Here is a 14956-nt window from a genome sequence, read left to right as displayed (position 1 = left end):
ACTTGAAAGAATTTTGTGGAACTCTTAATAACAGTCTAATACTGCATATGGAGCTGAAAAAGTAGACCACAAATAAGTAAGGATAATAATAAACAAATGCTAAACAAGGTCAACATTTAGTTTTATTGCACATATTTAAAAACAAAAATAATGTAATATTAATTATTATTTTTTTAAATCATAAAATGTTGTTGTAATGGAAGTTTCTCGCTGAACCCTTATTTTCACTTCATGGAACCCAAGGGTTTCATGGAACACCATTTGGGGAACACTGGTCTAGAGAATGAAACGGCTAGAACAACCACTGTAGAGATTTAGTGCTGTTGCTTGAGCTAGAGGCTTATGCTAATAAATTTGGGTCCTGGGTTTGATTCCAGTTAACAAGCAAAGTGAAACTCAAGCCGGTGAGTGCCAATAGTGCATGCACACTCCTCTGTTAAGATCATGCACCATTGTTTTTGTTCCTCGTCTCACAAATCACAAGCAAACAACTCAGCTCAAATTTGGAATATTTACAGACAAGCACTGTAAAGCATTCGGAAAGATATTTGAGTAACACACACTTCTATGCTCCCTCCATTCGACTGTGTGAGGGCTAGTGATCATTTGACATTGTGAGTCAGTTGGTTTATTTAGCTGAATTAATGTCCATGATTCTTTCTGCTGTTGGCTCTTGCTCCAAGGCCCTTTCTTCTCTGGAGCTCCCTAGGGCAGCTGCTCTGTACTGGTTGCATGCTGCAAGGTTGTTATCTGGCCCTTGTGAGAAACAGACTATTGTTGCTATGAAGCGTTCTTTTCCAAATGGCTGCATGCTTGAGGGAGAATGGAAAGAGAGAAACCTCTTGTCCTATTTCTCTCTTCAACTGGGCTCCAAATGGCAGGAGCCCCAGGGAGAGTGAAAAGGAGGCTGTTTCCTATTGTCACTGCAATAGTGTAGAGTGGAACTGCACTCTGAATCTTACCCAGGGGAAGTACATATTGCTTCTCCCTCCCCCCGATAGCATGTGCCCATCTCAGTTGTTGAAATCACAAGCCTGTTCTAGCTGTTCGGGACAACACTTATCAGACTCTTTGTAGAGGATTTAGCTGCATATTTTTAAAGTATGCTGTATGTTGTTCAGTTTAAAAAAAATTAAATTGAAGAACAACTGGTCACAGGGGAAACACATTTGAGGTTCACACAGAGTATGCTGTTCCACTAGCAATGCCCCAAATGTTTTTACCTGAGAGAAAAGCAGAAGGTAAAAATGCATTAGTCTCTGCTGAATCTGTTTTTAAAAATGGAAACTTGTTCAATTAGACAGGAAGAGGGAGTGTTGTCAAGTTGCTCTCTTAAGTCCAAGGTAAATCCCAGGCAAATGATTTTGCATGAACAAATGGCTATACTTGTAAGAAATGATTCAAAACTGCTACAAGACTGAGATACCGTATGGTGCGATGGGTAGAACCCTGCACGAATACAACATTTTTATCTGCCTTTGTATCTGCAAATATGAGCCACGGATATCCACAGCCACATCCCTCTCTCTTGGTCCCCTGGACTTACTGTAGTGATGCTTGGCTCTCCCTGGTGACCAGGAAGGTAACTGGATCCAATTCTAGTTGCAGTTCAGGTGCACTTTGTCTGGGCCAGTTAAGAGGGTGGGCTGCCTGTGGAGGGCTGTGGGAGACTTGGGGAGAAAGAGACCCAGTGGCCGAGCAGATGGGTTCAGTCAGGAAGGGCAGCAGATGGAAGCTCCCAGAGGGAGAAAGTAGTTCTTGGGAGAGGACTGAAGGCAAGAGAGCAGCAAGAGAGGTTTGTTGGTTGGCATCTCCAAGCTAGAGAGCCAGAGCTGAAGGCAGCAGTGACTGTGGCAGGAGATACATTTTATCTCTAAGCCATCAAAGCAGAGCCTAGGGCCAGAGAGGGCTGAAGGGGGCATGCTGAGCAGTAGGACTTACCCGTTGATGTCTCCTTACCAGAGAGCTGGGTACCAGAGACCCATAAGAGGTCAGGGCTAGCTTCCTTGGCAAGGATACTCTCAGCAGAGAAGCCTTTCCTGCTGAGAAGAGCCGGCTTGTACCTGGTGGGTAGGACAGGCAGGGGGACCCTGGATGACTGACACAGAGCCCAGCTGGGATGAGTCTGAAGTTGGATTTTACAGATAAGTCATGCTGGGGAGAATAGGGACCATGTTTTGGGGCTTTTGTCTTTTTTTTTCATTTTTTTAGTTAAGCAGCTATGGAGGAATGGAGGATAAACTCAAAAAAGTTAATGGGAACCCAAAAGGAAAACTGAGCTACGGGGGAAGGGGGCAGGGGAGGGAGTGTGTTGCTTACAGGGCTCCCACAAGGGGGTACCTAGGTCCAGGCCACACTTTTATATGATCCAAGAATGCATATGTAATAGGGTTGCAGGCAACACTTCTGCTAATGCGTGCTTGGGCTGACGGTCACTGACACACTGCCTGTCTGCTGTGGCTGTTTCCCTGAGCGCATGCATCTTTTAAAAATCACCTTTTTATATGACTTTGAAAAAGCTTATTTAAAAAAAAAACCTCAGCTACCATGGCTACCAAGAGGCATACTTTGTTCAGGCTTTTCTTCAAAGCACCAGCCTTGATACAATGATGAAGTGCTAAAATCAGCAGCATGTCAAAGAGGACAGCTGGGATGAATTTATGTGTGTGCGTGTGCACTTTTGTTTTGTTGTCTAAAAAGGACTAAGCCAAGAAAAGTGCTGTGCACACCTGCATACCTCGTTATACCACAACGAGGCCACCGTGGATATTGTTCTAACAAAACCAGAGTGACTTCAAATGGCTTAAGATACATTATATCAAGAAGAGATGCTGCAAAATTCTTCTATTAGCAGTTAATATGAGGGGGACCTTTTGCACAGCTTAAAACAGACATTGTCAACCATGATATGCTTAAAAAAAGCATGAATTTAATTTTCTCTCATAATAAAATCAGTTAACTAACATTAATAGAAAAAACCCTGTGTTATGCCTGCATGTTAGTCATTAACAGCCTGAAGGCTGAAATCCTGGCCCATTGAAGTCAATGAGAGTTTTCTCCATTGATATCAGCGGGGGTCAGAATTTTACCCTTAGGCTATGTCTACACTGGCAGCTTCTTGCGCAAGAACTCTTTTGCAGAAGAATTCTTGTGCAAAAACTCTTCCACAAGAGAACGTCTACAGTGCCATGTGCTTTTGCCCAGGAGATGTGCTTTTGTGCAAGAGCATCCATGGCAGTGTAGACACTCTCTTCAGCAAGAAAGCTCTGATGGACATTTTAACCATAGAGGCTTCTTGAACAAGAAATTCATGTTGCCAGTCTATACTGCCCTCTTGTAGAAGAGCTCTTGCACAAGAGGGCTTATTTCTTGTGGGGAGAGGAATAACTCTTCCAGAAGAAGCCCTGTTTTACAACGCTATACTGTAAATTTACTTCTGGAAGAACACTCATGCAGAGTAGACAGCCGGCAAGTTTTTGTGGAAGAATGGCTGTTCTTCCACAAGACGCTGCCAGTGTAGACGTAGCCTTAGGGTTTTCATGTTCAGAAGTGAACAGCTAAGAGAAGATAAGAACATACAATTTCTTAAATACACCTCTGTAAAATTCTTAGATATACATACATAACACATGGTAAATTCCAAAAAATACTTCTAGAATTGCCCACTAATCATCTACTCTATATTTTAGAAACTTTGTGTGTCCATCCATCTATCTGTGAGTCCATTTGTTCTAGAAATCCTCCTAAATATAGGAGCTAAGACCACCAAATTTGGTCATAACTTATCATAACTTAAACTTATATAACTTAAAGCAAGGTCAGGGTTTGATTGTGCCGGAACAATGCGATGTGCCTGGAATTTGATTGTTTCTCATAAAATGGAAAGGGGAAGGGTCTGATAAGAGGGACAGCTATACTGCAGAATGACCACAGAGGGGCAGCAAGGGGTCAGAGATGGGCATGGGAACAGCTATAGCCTCGTTGGGCCAGCAGGGGGCGGGGTGCAGAAAGGGACAGGTATCTACTATTTATGCAAAAAGTTTGTCTGTTTGCATGTCTGTCTCTTCCCCAGCCAGGAGACATACCCTACCCCCTCTGTGCCCACTGCAGCAGCTATGGACAGGTGCTTGTCACCTGGATCTAAGCTGCTGTTATGAGAAAGAGATGGGGTTGTCCTCTTTCCTCAGGGTAGCCTGCATACTGAACCTCACATCTCCAGCCCCACCACTCCAGAACAACGATTTAAACGAAGGAAAAAAAAACTTATTTAAATTAAGAACCCAAGCAGTGCTGAGTAAATAGTGTTTCTATATACTGTGTTACCTTCAACATTTTTCAGGTGTAAATCCTATAAATTGTATGTGCAACTGGGCTTATGTATGTAGTTTTTCTGACTGTTTGATTTGCACGCAGAAATGCAGTTTGTCTAAACAAATCTGAGCTTTTATGAATGCAAAAACTGGATCTAAAAATTATGCTTGCTGTTTTAGGTGGATTGCAGGCCTATTGAAAATGTTATGTGCAGACTTCATATTTATTAATAGATAATTTCAGTAGTTTAGCTATTTTTATTATCTTCTGCCAATCCAAAAAAAATGGCATATGACCCATTGATTTAATATGGTCCATGATATAATCATATATACTGTCATTTTGTCTCTGTGTTATTTGAGCTTATACGGGAAAATACAAGACGACAGGGAGATTTTTAAAGATCTAAAGTAGAGGCAGGCAAGATCTGGCCTGCCAAGCCTTTTAATCTGGCCCATACCCTGCCCCAGTGGGACCCTCGGGCACAGAGCAGCTCCACACCGCTCAAAGCAGCTGGGTGCTTCATGTGGCTCTGAGCCATGCGCTAGGGAGGGAAGAGGCTTTGTATGCTGCGCCCACTCCCAGCACAATTTCTCATCTCCTATTGGCTGGTTTTCAGTCAATGGGTGCTGAGAGATTGTGCTGGGGGCAGGCAGCGTGCTGAAGCCTCACTCCTCCCTCTTCCCCCGTAGCACAGAGAGCCACATGGAGCTGGAGCCACATGACAGATTTGGGGCTGCTGGCAGGCAGGGAACCTGCCCAAAGTTCCCATTGGGATGCTGGCCAGAAACACATCCCCCTCACAACCCATTTTCATGCCCCTGGTCACCACCACCTCCTGCCACAGATCACCACCCAAACCCTCTGCACTCTCCCTCCCCTTGCCCTGGTCACAACTCCTCCCCCCAATCTTGCACCCCCTTCTACGCCCCTCCCCCAAACCAAAATCTTCTCCTGAATCTATACCCCCTCCTGGACTCTGCACCCTAAGCCCCTGCCCAAGTTCATATCCCCTCCTTCATCCAAACTCCTTCTTGGACCCCTGACCCCTACCCCAAGTTCCCTTCTGCACCCATCCTCCATCCCAGACCTCTCACAACTTCCCTAGAAAATTGTGGCCCTTGACCTCTTACCAAAATCTTGAAGTGGTCCTCCCCCATCAAACATTATTGCCCACCCCTAACCTAAAGGATAGTTAACTACCCAAATCCAAGGGAAAGTCAATGGTAATTAAATGCCTAATTCCTATTAGTACTTTTGAAAATCTCACCCAACACCATCCAAATTCCCCAACTAGGTGGACAATGAAGAATGCTTGTGTTTCTTTCAGTAGTCACAGGTAAATCAGATTTGTGAAATCCTTGTTATTGGGAGCTTTGCTGTAGTCTTGAAATCTTCATCTTTAATTTTCTTTTGTATGAGTTCTGAATTACTTAACTACTAAGTACTTGTTTTTTAATGGTTTCCTATTCTTGAAGTTTCATTTTGACTAATGCTTCTTCTTTTCCTAGTGTAGTCCTTCTCTTCTGTCTTATTTCCCACCCTTTTCCATCTATATCACGCCTCTTCTTTTTTTCTAACTTTTACCACATCCTGTTTGACTCTGAGATGATTATTTTCTTTCTTTCTTCATAGTCCTCCCTTGCAGTAAGGAAGGCTGCGACCTCATCCTTACATTTATAAATCTCACACTAACTGAAAATTTTGCTCAAGGATGAAAAAATACCAGAAAGCAGCCTTTAAAGTATCTGGGCCACCCACTAATTCACACCCATGCAGTAAATTTACATTCCTTGGAAGAAATGTACATTTGATTTTGTTGGTTTCTACTGTAAACTTGGAACTATTGTCAGTTGCAATGGGTACTTTAGTGACCTTGGAACTGATTGTACAATTATTACACATAGCTCTAAAGAATTCTTTTACACCCTAATTGAATTGTTCCACATCACGTAGGACCTGATCCAATTCCTATTTGAGTTAATAGAAAGATATTGTTGACTTAATCAGGTCCTTACTGCTAGGGTTCTCAAACCTCCGTGTGGGGGTAGATCACAAATTAGTGGAGAGATTGTCTTTTGGACCTTCTTTCCCCTTATTTCTAGTCATGTGGACCCCTTCCCCCTCCCATTCACACTCACCACTGTGACAACTACAACAATTACCAGCGTGGATAGTGATACTCATACATCATTTAATTTTTAAAAATTCAGCTGGACATGTGGAAGCAAGGAGACAAACAAAGAGCATATGACCCTTCTGTTCTCTACAGACTCACTGGAAGAGCTGTCTGGACAATGAAGCACAGCCTATAGTGTGGGTAGCTCTGTCCTAGAGTGAAACAGCAGCCTACATGTGTTGTGCTGCGTGTCTACAGTCTCTGTCTCACTTGGACCACGAGAGGGTGGGACGAGTAGGTGGAGACAGCAGGATCGCAATGCACAGTGAAAGTCGATCTTTATACACGTTATCCATAAACAGCAAAATCTTTCCATCTGGCACACCTCCTAAGTGCCTGGTTTTGCTTCATTCCTCTCCTATGAAAAACTTTTCGAATACGAGGTACATGCTAAATTGAAGTCCATGCTAAACCATGTTGACAAATATTTTTTTCCCATTTTCTGTTGCAAAAGCCAAACTATGTGAGGAAATTGCAGTGCACACTATAAATAGCTCTGTTGAGAGCAACAAAGACACAGTAGAGAAAATAATCCAGCTTTGCGTTTGCAGCCCAGTTGAACTCTTACCTACTATTCATATTCTTCTTGCCAGGGGCTCAAAAGACAATTAATTAATTTCCCAGCCTCTGACAACCCCTTTGCCTTTGGTTCATGGATTTCACTTCAATTGTGCAAATTTTGAGCAGCACTCAATAGTAACACAACGGAAAATGGACAGCAGGCGATGAGAAGTGTCACCTTTCCATCTTTTCCTGGTGTTCAAATAAAAAAAGGAATAAAGTGGTTGGAGGAGAGGAGGGTATATAATACTGCAGGAAGGAAGAAGGGAGGAATGACATAGTCTTCACAAAGCAAAACAATTCTGGGGGGTGAGGGAAAAAACCCTGGGATGGCCAGTGAGCGTACATCTAAAAGGGAGAAGGGGTATGTCTACACTACAAGGTTAATTCGAAGTAACTTAGTTAATTCGAACTAAGCTAATTCGAACTAACGGATCCAGACTAAAAAACTAGTTCAAATTAGCATTTTGCGAATTCGAACTAGCATGTCCACATTAAGTGGACCAGGCTTAAGGATGGCCGGAAGCAGTGCCGGCAGGGCATCAGAGGAGGACTTAGAGCGTGGAGATGCTGTCTCAGGCTAGCCGAGGGCTGTGCTTAAAGGGTCCCGACCCCCACCCCGGACAGACAGTTCTCAGGGGTGCCCCACTTGCAAAGCAGTCCTGGCTTGGATTGCCCGGAGTACCCACACTGGGCACATCACAGCACTCGGCCATCAGCCTGGCTGCACTTGCCGCAGGCTGCCATCTGGGGAGAAGGGGCAATTGGGGCTGCAGGAGAGCTTCCACCCCCAGAAGCCCGCAGAGCCAGCCCAGTCCTCCCCATCAGGGGCTTGTGCCCCATTCCTCCCTCATCTCCTTCCACTTACCCTTCCCTAGCCCCCCTTCTTGATGTACAAAATAAAGATAACGTGTCTTCCAAAATGGAATCTGTCTTTATTGAACAAAACTGGGGGAGACTGGGAAAAGGAGGTGGGAGAGGGGAAGAGAGAGGCTGGGAGAGGGGAGGGCAACTAAAATGATCAGGGGTTGGGAACAGGTCCCATATGAAGAGAGGCTAAAGAGACTGGGACTTTTCAGCTTAGAAAAGAGGAGACGGAGGGGGGGACAGGATAGAGGTCTCTAAAAGCATGAGTGGGGTGGAGAGGGTGCATACAGAAAAGTTCTTCATTAGATCCCATAAAGAAGGACTAGAGGACACCAAAGGAAAGGAATGGGTAGCAGGCTTCAAACTAGTAACAGAAAGTTGTTCTTCACAAAGCAAAGAGTCAACCTGTGGAACTCCTTGCTGCAGGAGGCTGTGAAGGCTAGAACTAGAACAGAGTTTAAAGGGAAATGAGATCAAGTCATGGAGGCTGGGTCCATGGAGTGGTATTAGCCAGGGGGTAGGAGTGGTGTCCCTGCCCAAGGTTTGTGGAAGGCTGGAGAGGGATGGCACGAGACAAATGGCTTGGTCACTGTCTTCGGTCCATCCCCTCCAGGGTCCCTAGGGTTGGCCGCTGTCGGCAGACAGGCTACTGGGCTAGATGGACCTTTGGTCTGACCCAGGACGGCCATTGTAAGCTCAGGTCTCAGGGTCGGGGGTCTCAGTGGACCCCTTTGATTCTTTTGCATACCTGCTCCTGGGTGGCCAGGCTGGCAGCTCTCCTGCCCTAGCCGGCCACTTTCCTGTGCCTAGTGCGGAGATCGTGGACGAGGTCCACGATGTCTGCACTAGCCCAGGCGGGTGCCCGCCTCTTGCGGTTCCGGGCAAGCTCCCGGGAGCCGCCAGCCTGGTCCCGGGAAGAGGGGGAGGGCTGGGGGGCATCGGGTGGGTGGCTCAATCCGTGCCAGGTGCAGGGTCTGCTGGCTGGGTGCTGGCAGGTTTGCACCTGGCACGGGCACTGTAGCCAGCCCGTGCCCCTTTAAGGGGTCCGGGGCCAGGAGGGGGGCAGAAGAGTTTCCCTGGTGTTGGCCAGAGTGGCCACCAGGGAAAGCTGGGGAGGGCTAGCCTCCCACTAGTTCGAATTAAGGGGCTACACACCCCTTAATTCGAACTAGCTAGTTCGAACTAGGCTTAATCCTCGTAAAATGAGGTTTTCCTAGTTCGAACTAAGCGTTCCGCTAGTTCAAATTAAATTCGAACTAACGGAGCGCTAGTGTAGCGCCTATGAAAGTTAGTTTGAACTAATTTTGTTGTGTAGACATACCCAAGGTGACTCTCCAAAATCAGGCAGGTGCTCTCATTTTGCAGCAGGACGGTAAGGAGCCGACTGTACAAGCTCACTAAGAACTATTGAAAGCTGTGCTCTCACATTTCAGCCAGCCCCTATCACAGGTTCCTGGGCTGTTAGTCTTTCCTTTTGTTACCTCCTAAAATGCCATTTGCAGATCACTGGCTAGTAGAAATGTCCCAAAGGAAACTTAACTGTCCTGAGATTTAGCCGATGCTTGTTTCCCCCTCTCTTCATAGGATCTCATTTTGGATTTTGGTAGATGTCCTCAAACTGGAAATGGTGGAAAGGGGGGTGGTGGGTTGGGGAGAAAGAAAAAGGAAGTGAGAGCTGGATTTAGAATAGCTGTCCTCTTCTATCCTGTGCACAATTTGTAACACCTGGTACCATGCTGGCTCCTCAACAAAATGAATACAAGAACTTAAAATCACTTCAGAACAAGCAAGCATGCTGGCTAATTTTAGTGTGTTCACCACTTTCCACCATCATATTCTTGGTATTCCTGTTCTGTTTCTTTGGGTCACACCAGAAAGCAAGCCTCTCTTAAAGTGGATGGTTCATGTCTTGGTGGGATGATTTTATTCAACTCATCCAGATTTACTGCAGCAAACACACATTGCACACTGTCCTTCAGTAACTTTTAGGGGGTTATTCTTGGTTGGTTGGTTTAGTTTCACTTGTGAAAGTAAGCTACACAGAATCTGCTTTTTTATGTTAACTTTATATACTCTTGGCAAAAAGCCCAAATTCATCATCCGTTTTGCTTTCCTTGCAAATTGCTTCACTTAGCTCCTATTACAAGAAGTCACTGGAGAGCTTAGCTAAACTCTGCAGAACTACAGTAAATTGAACATGCAGGGACTTCTAGTATTATGGTTTGCAATATAATATGGTAGGGCCATTTGTCCAAAAAAGCTAGGACAATGAGAAATGCCATAAAACAGAAAGTCTGTGCTGCCATTTTAGATGGGTACAGTGAAGAATTTTACAAATGGCACAAGACGTACAGGTTTGCCAAGACATGCTGGGTGGAATGTCCCTGTTTTCTCATGCACGCTGGCACTAAGTCCTATGAGCTGATGCTTGTCTCAAATTTGCCTCTAACAAATAGTATGTAGGGAACTGACATCACAGTATTATGAACCAATCAATCTTGCTAAAATAAGGGCATCATTTTTCAGGCAATATTTAGGAGCAAAACTCTACAGGTTAAAAAAAATAAGAACATAAGAACGGCCATACTGGGTCAGACCAAAGGTCCATCTACCCCATTATCCTGTCTGCTGACAGTGGCCAATGTCAGATGCCCCAGAGGGAGTGAACAGAACAGATCATCATCAAGTGATCCCTGTCCTGTCAACCATTTCCAGACTCTGACAAACAGAAGCCAGGGACACCATTTCTACCCATCCTGGCTAATAGACATTGATGGACCTAACCTCCATGAATTTATCTAGCTCTTTTTTGAAACCTGTTAAAGTCCTGATCTTCACAACATCCTCTGGCAAGGAGTTCCATAGGTTGACTGTGGTCTGCATAAAGAAAACGTTCCTTTTGTTTGTTTTAAACCTACTACCTATTCATTTCATTTTGTGGCCCCTAGTTCTTATATTATAGGAACAAGTAAATAACTTTTCCTTATTCACTTTTTCCATATCAGTCATGATTTTATAGACCTTTATCATATCCCCCCTTAGTCTCCTCTTTTCTAAACTGAAAAGTCCAACTCTTTTTAATCTCTCTTCATATGGGACCCGTTCCAAACCCCTAATCATTTTTGTTACGCATTTCTGAACTTTTTCCAATGCCAATATATCTTTTTTGAGATGAAGCGACCACATCTACACTGCATATTTATACCTGCCTTTGGAAATTTCCACTACATGCATCTAATGAAGTGGGTCTTTGCCCATAAAAGCTTATGTTCCAACACTTCAGTTAGTCTATAAGGTGCCACAGGACTCCTCACTGCTCTCTTGAGTAGTTGTAGATAAATTATTCTCCAGGGGATCATCTAGACTACAGGGAACAGTTGAAAGAAGATATGCAAATTCCCTAGGAATTTGCATACCTTCTTCCAATTGCACTTTCAAAAGAGGAGCTTTTGAAAGTGAAAGTAATTAAAACGAGGCTTTGTCTGCGACCCCCCCGCCCTTTGTCAAAAAGCCTCGTAAACCTCCTTTTTTGAGGAAGAGTGGCTTTTAGATGACGGGGACGGTTTGCCGAAAAAGCCACGTCTTAATTACTTTCATAAGTAATTATCCACGTCTACCAGGATGTATTTGTTCCCCATCTGGGACACCTGGCCGACAGGCCCCACTATCTCTACTGCTGTCTTCTGGAACTGTTCCTCTATATGGGGTAGGGACCTGCAAGCAGCTTTCCTCTCATCTTGGGCCTTCCCCACCCTCAGGCAGGAGGCGCAGGACTAGCAATATTGCTGCATGGCTGCAAATATCCCTGGCCAGTAGAAGTGTTGGAGCAGCCTCAGCTGGGTGCACCGGATATCCTGGTGGCCCACCAATGGGACGTCATGGGCCAGATACAGCAACTTGCGGTGATACTTTTGGGGGACTACCAGCTGCCGCTGGACCCCCCATGTTGTCACCTTTCCTAGGGGAAGCCACTCCCAGTACAGGAATCCCCGCTCCCACAGGAATCTCTCCTGGACGCCTCTCCCCAGGGGCTGAGCTGTGCTGAGGCCGGCCTGGTCCCTCAGACTCTGCAAGGAGGGGTCTGCCTGAACCTCTGCCTGGAATTCAGCAGATTGGGACCTGTTCCCTGCCTAGGTCCGGCGTCCCAGCCTGGCTGGACCCCGTGTCTGCTGGAATGGGACCCTGAGCCGCATGCAGGGACCCCTCCCCTGGGTCAGGGTCGCCAGCCCCTTGCTGGCTCTGGCTACGGGTGGTGATCAGGGCCTTGTGGGGTCCGTGTGGCCACTCCTCTAGGTAACCCCCCATGATCACCACCATGGGCAAGTGCCGGTGCACCCCCACTTCCTTGGGGCCCTCATTGGCCTCCCATTTCAGATGCACCCGGGCTACGGGCACCTTAAACAGGGTCCCGTCTATGCCCCTCAGGGTCAGCTGAGTGTCAGGCACCATACGGTCTAGGGCCACTACCACGGGCCAGGCCAGCAACACCTCCACCCCCGTGTACCAGAAACCTGTCAGCTTCCTGTCGTTCACCTCCAGGGGCACGAGGCACTTGCTCCTCAGGGGCCGCCCTGCCCCCACCCAGTACTCTGAGAAATCTGCCTCCAGAGGGTCAGATCTCCCAGGGGAGGTGCACTGAGCGTCCTTTCCCTCCCCCTGAGCTGAGGTTTGTCTGCTGGCCCCTGCCTCTGGGTCAGCCTGCCCTTCCCCCAGCACCAGCCAGTTAACCCTAGAAAGTCTCAGGTCCTGGGACCTGTCCCTGTGCCTGGTGCACTGAGTCCTCTTGTGGCCTTTTTGCCCGCAGCGATGGCAAGTTAGGACCTGCGGGCCCTTTTGGGCCGGCTCTACCCGGACCCTGGCTGATTATCTGGGGTGCAGACAGATGGTCCTTGTCTCTTGGGCTCGCCTCGTAGGTGACTCTCTCTATTGCTCAGCTAAGAACCGGTCTCTGTGCGATTCCCTCTCCCGCTGCGATTCCCGTTCACACCTGGACTGGATGATGTGAACCCATCCACCAGCTTCCTGGCCTCCTGGGGGTTCCCTGGCCTTCAGTCCTTGAGCCATAGCCTCAGGCTAGGTGGGCACACTTCATAGAACTGTTCCAACATCATCAGCTTAAGCAGGTCCTCTGTGGCCTGGGCTCTGGGCCCGCACACCCACTTGCGGCAGTACTGTGCCAGGAGGGAGGCCATATCTACATAGGTCTCCCATGGCTCCTTCTGCATCCCCCCGGAACTTCTTCCTATATGTTTCCGGGGTTAGCCAGAACTTGTGTAGCAGGGCCTCTTTGACCCGTTCGTAATCACCTGGCTGCAGATCCTCCAGCTGGTTGAGCACTCCTGTGGCCTCCTGCTTCAGCAAGGGGGTGAGCTCTTGCAGCTGGTCAGCTGGGGGGAGCTGGTGCAGTTCACAGGCCCGCTCAAAGGAGCTGAGGAACCCATCCATGTCCCCCACATTTTTACACTGGGCCAACATGAGCTTCTCCAAGCATCTGGCCGCCCCGGGCCCCCTGGTGTCATCCTTACTCACTGCAGCCAGGGCCCCTTGGCTTCTCCGCTCCGCCATGGCCAGCTCATGCTGTCGCTGAGCGGTCCTCTAGTTCTTTTAGTCCCAGTTTGATCTACAGCCACCGTAGCTCTGCTGGGCTGGATCCCGCCCTGGATGAACCGCGGCTGGCAGGGCTTTGCCTGGTGGACGCCACATCTCTCTGGTGGGCTCCAGCCCTCCGTCTGGTCTGAGAGCCTGAAACACTTCCCAGGGGTGTCTGGCTGCTCCCCGCTGGGACAAAATCCAGGCCCCTGGATGGGTCATTCTTTTCCAGCCGGGCAATCAACTCGGCCTTGGTTGCTTGCCCCACAGGCAAGCCCCTCTCTCTGCACAGCCCCACCATCTCTGCCTTCAGGAGTTGGGTGTAGGCCATCTCCCCGCCGGTTCCCATGGTGTAGACTCACTGGTCTAGTGCTGCAGGGCCCCATGATTCTCAGGAACTGCTTCACTCTGGGTATGTCTACACTACCTCGCTAGTTCGAACTAGCGGGGTAATGTAGGCATACCGCACTTGCAAATGAAGCCTGGGATTTGAATTTCCCGGGCTTCATTTGCATAAGCGGGGAGCCGCCATTTTTAAAACCCCACTGGTTTGAACCCCATGCAGCGCGGCTACACGGGGCACGAACTAGGTAGTTAGAACTAGGCTTCCTAGTTCGAACTACCGTTACTCCTCGTGAAATGAGGAGTAACGGTAGTTCGAACTAGGAAGCCTAGTTCGAACTACCTAGTTCGTGCCCCGTGTAGCCGCGCTGCATGGGGTTCGAACCAGCTGGGTTTTAAAAATGGCGGCTCCCCGCTTATGCAAATGAAGCCCGGGAAATTCAAATCCCGGGCTTCATTTGCAAGTGCGGTATGCCTACATTACCCTCCTAGTTCGAACTAGGAGGGTAGTGTAGACATACCCTCTGTCTCCAGCATGCCTGGCTCTAAGCCCCTTCCTTCTATTGCGCCTTGTTACTCGCTGTTGGAAGCTCCATCCATGGAGTGCAGTGCATCCCACCCCGACACCACTGTGATGGTGCAGTCGGGGTTCCCCCAATCCTGCACCCCCGTAGCAGCATGAACAGACTCCACCAGCTGGTAGAATAGAGGGGGTTTATTGCTTCTCCAGGATACAGCACAGCATAGATATGATATGTTTACAGGATTCTGGGCCAGGATACCTCAGACCCCTTGAGATGGGGTCCCTGGGCCCCTAGATTCCAGCCCTCTCCTTAGACTGGTTCCTCCATGATTCCAGCCCAAGACTGACCCTTCCCCCAGTACACACTTCCTTTGTCCCATCTCTTCCCTTAACAAGTAGAACCGGTTTGGCCACTGTCCTGAGGCCCCTTTTGCTGGACCGTTCTTACAGACAATCGCCAGTGGGGGTTCTCCACAGCCCAAGCATAGCAACCAGCAAGGTACTGACACTGCATCATAACATGTGGGTGAGTCAGTGGGAATCACACATCACAACACAGGGGGACCATGGGATACAGAGCAGAC

The 14956-nt window shown here is 47.7% G+C and overlaps 1 pseudogene; it reads right to left on the bottom strand.

The window, feature by feature from the left end:
* Positions 1–12852: 12852 nt before the first annotated feature.
* LOC149523934 (zinc finger protein 18-like) lies at positions 12853–13483 on the bottom strand (annotated as a pseudogene).
* Between the last annotated feature and the right edge of the window lie 1473 nt (positions 13484–14956).

Source organism: Pelodiscus sinensis, chromosome 9 (genome assembly GCF_052426305.1).
Source record: "Pelodiscus sinensis isolate ZL-2025 chromosome 9, ASM5242630v1, whole genome shotgun sequence".
NCBI classification, from domain to species: domain Eukaryota; kingdom Metazoa; phylum Chordata; order Testudines; family Trionychidae; genus Pelodiscus; species Pelodiscus sinensis.
This window is presented reverse-complemented; position numbering and strand designations above follow the sequence as displayed.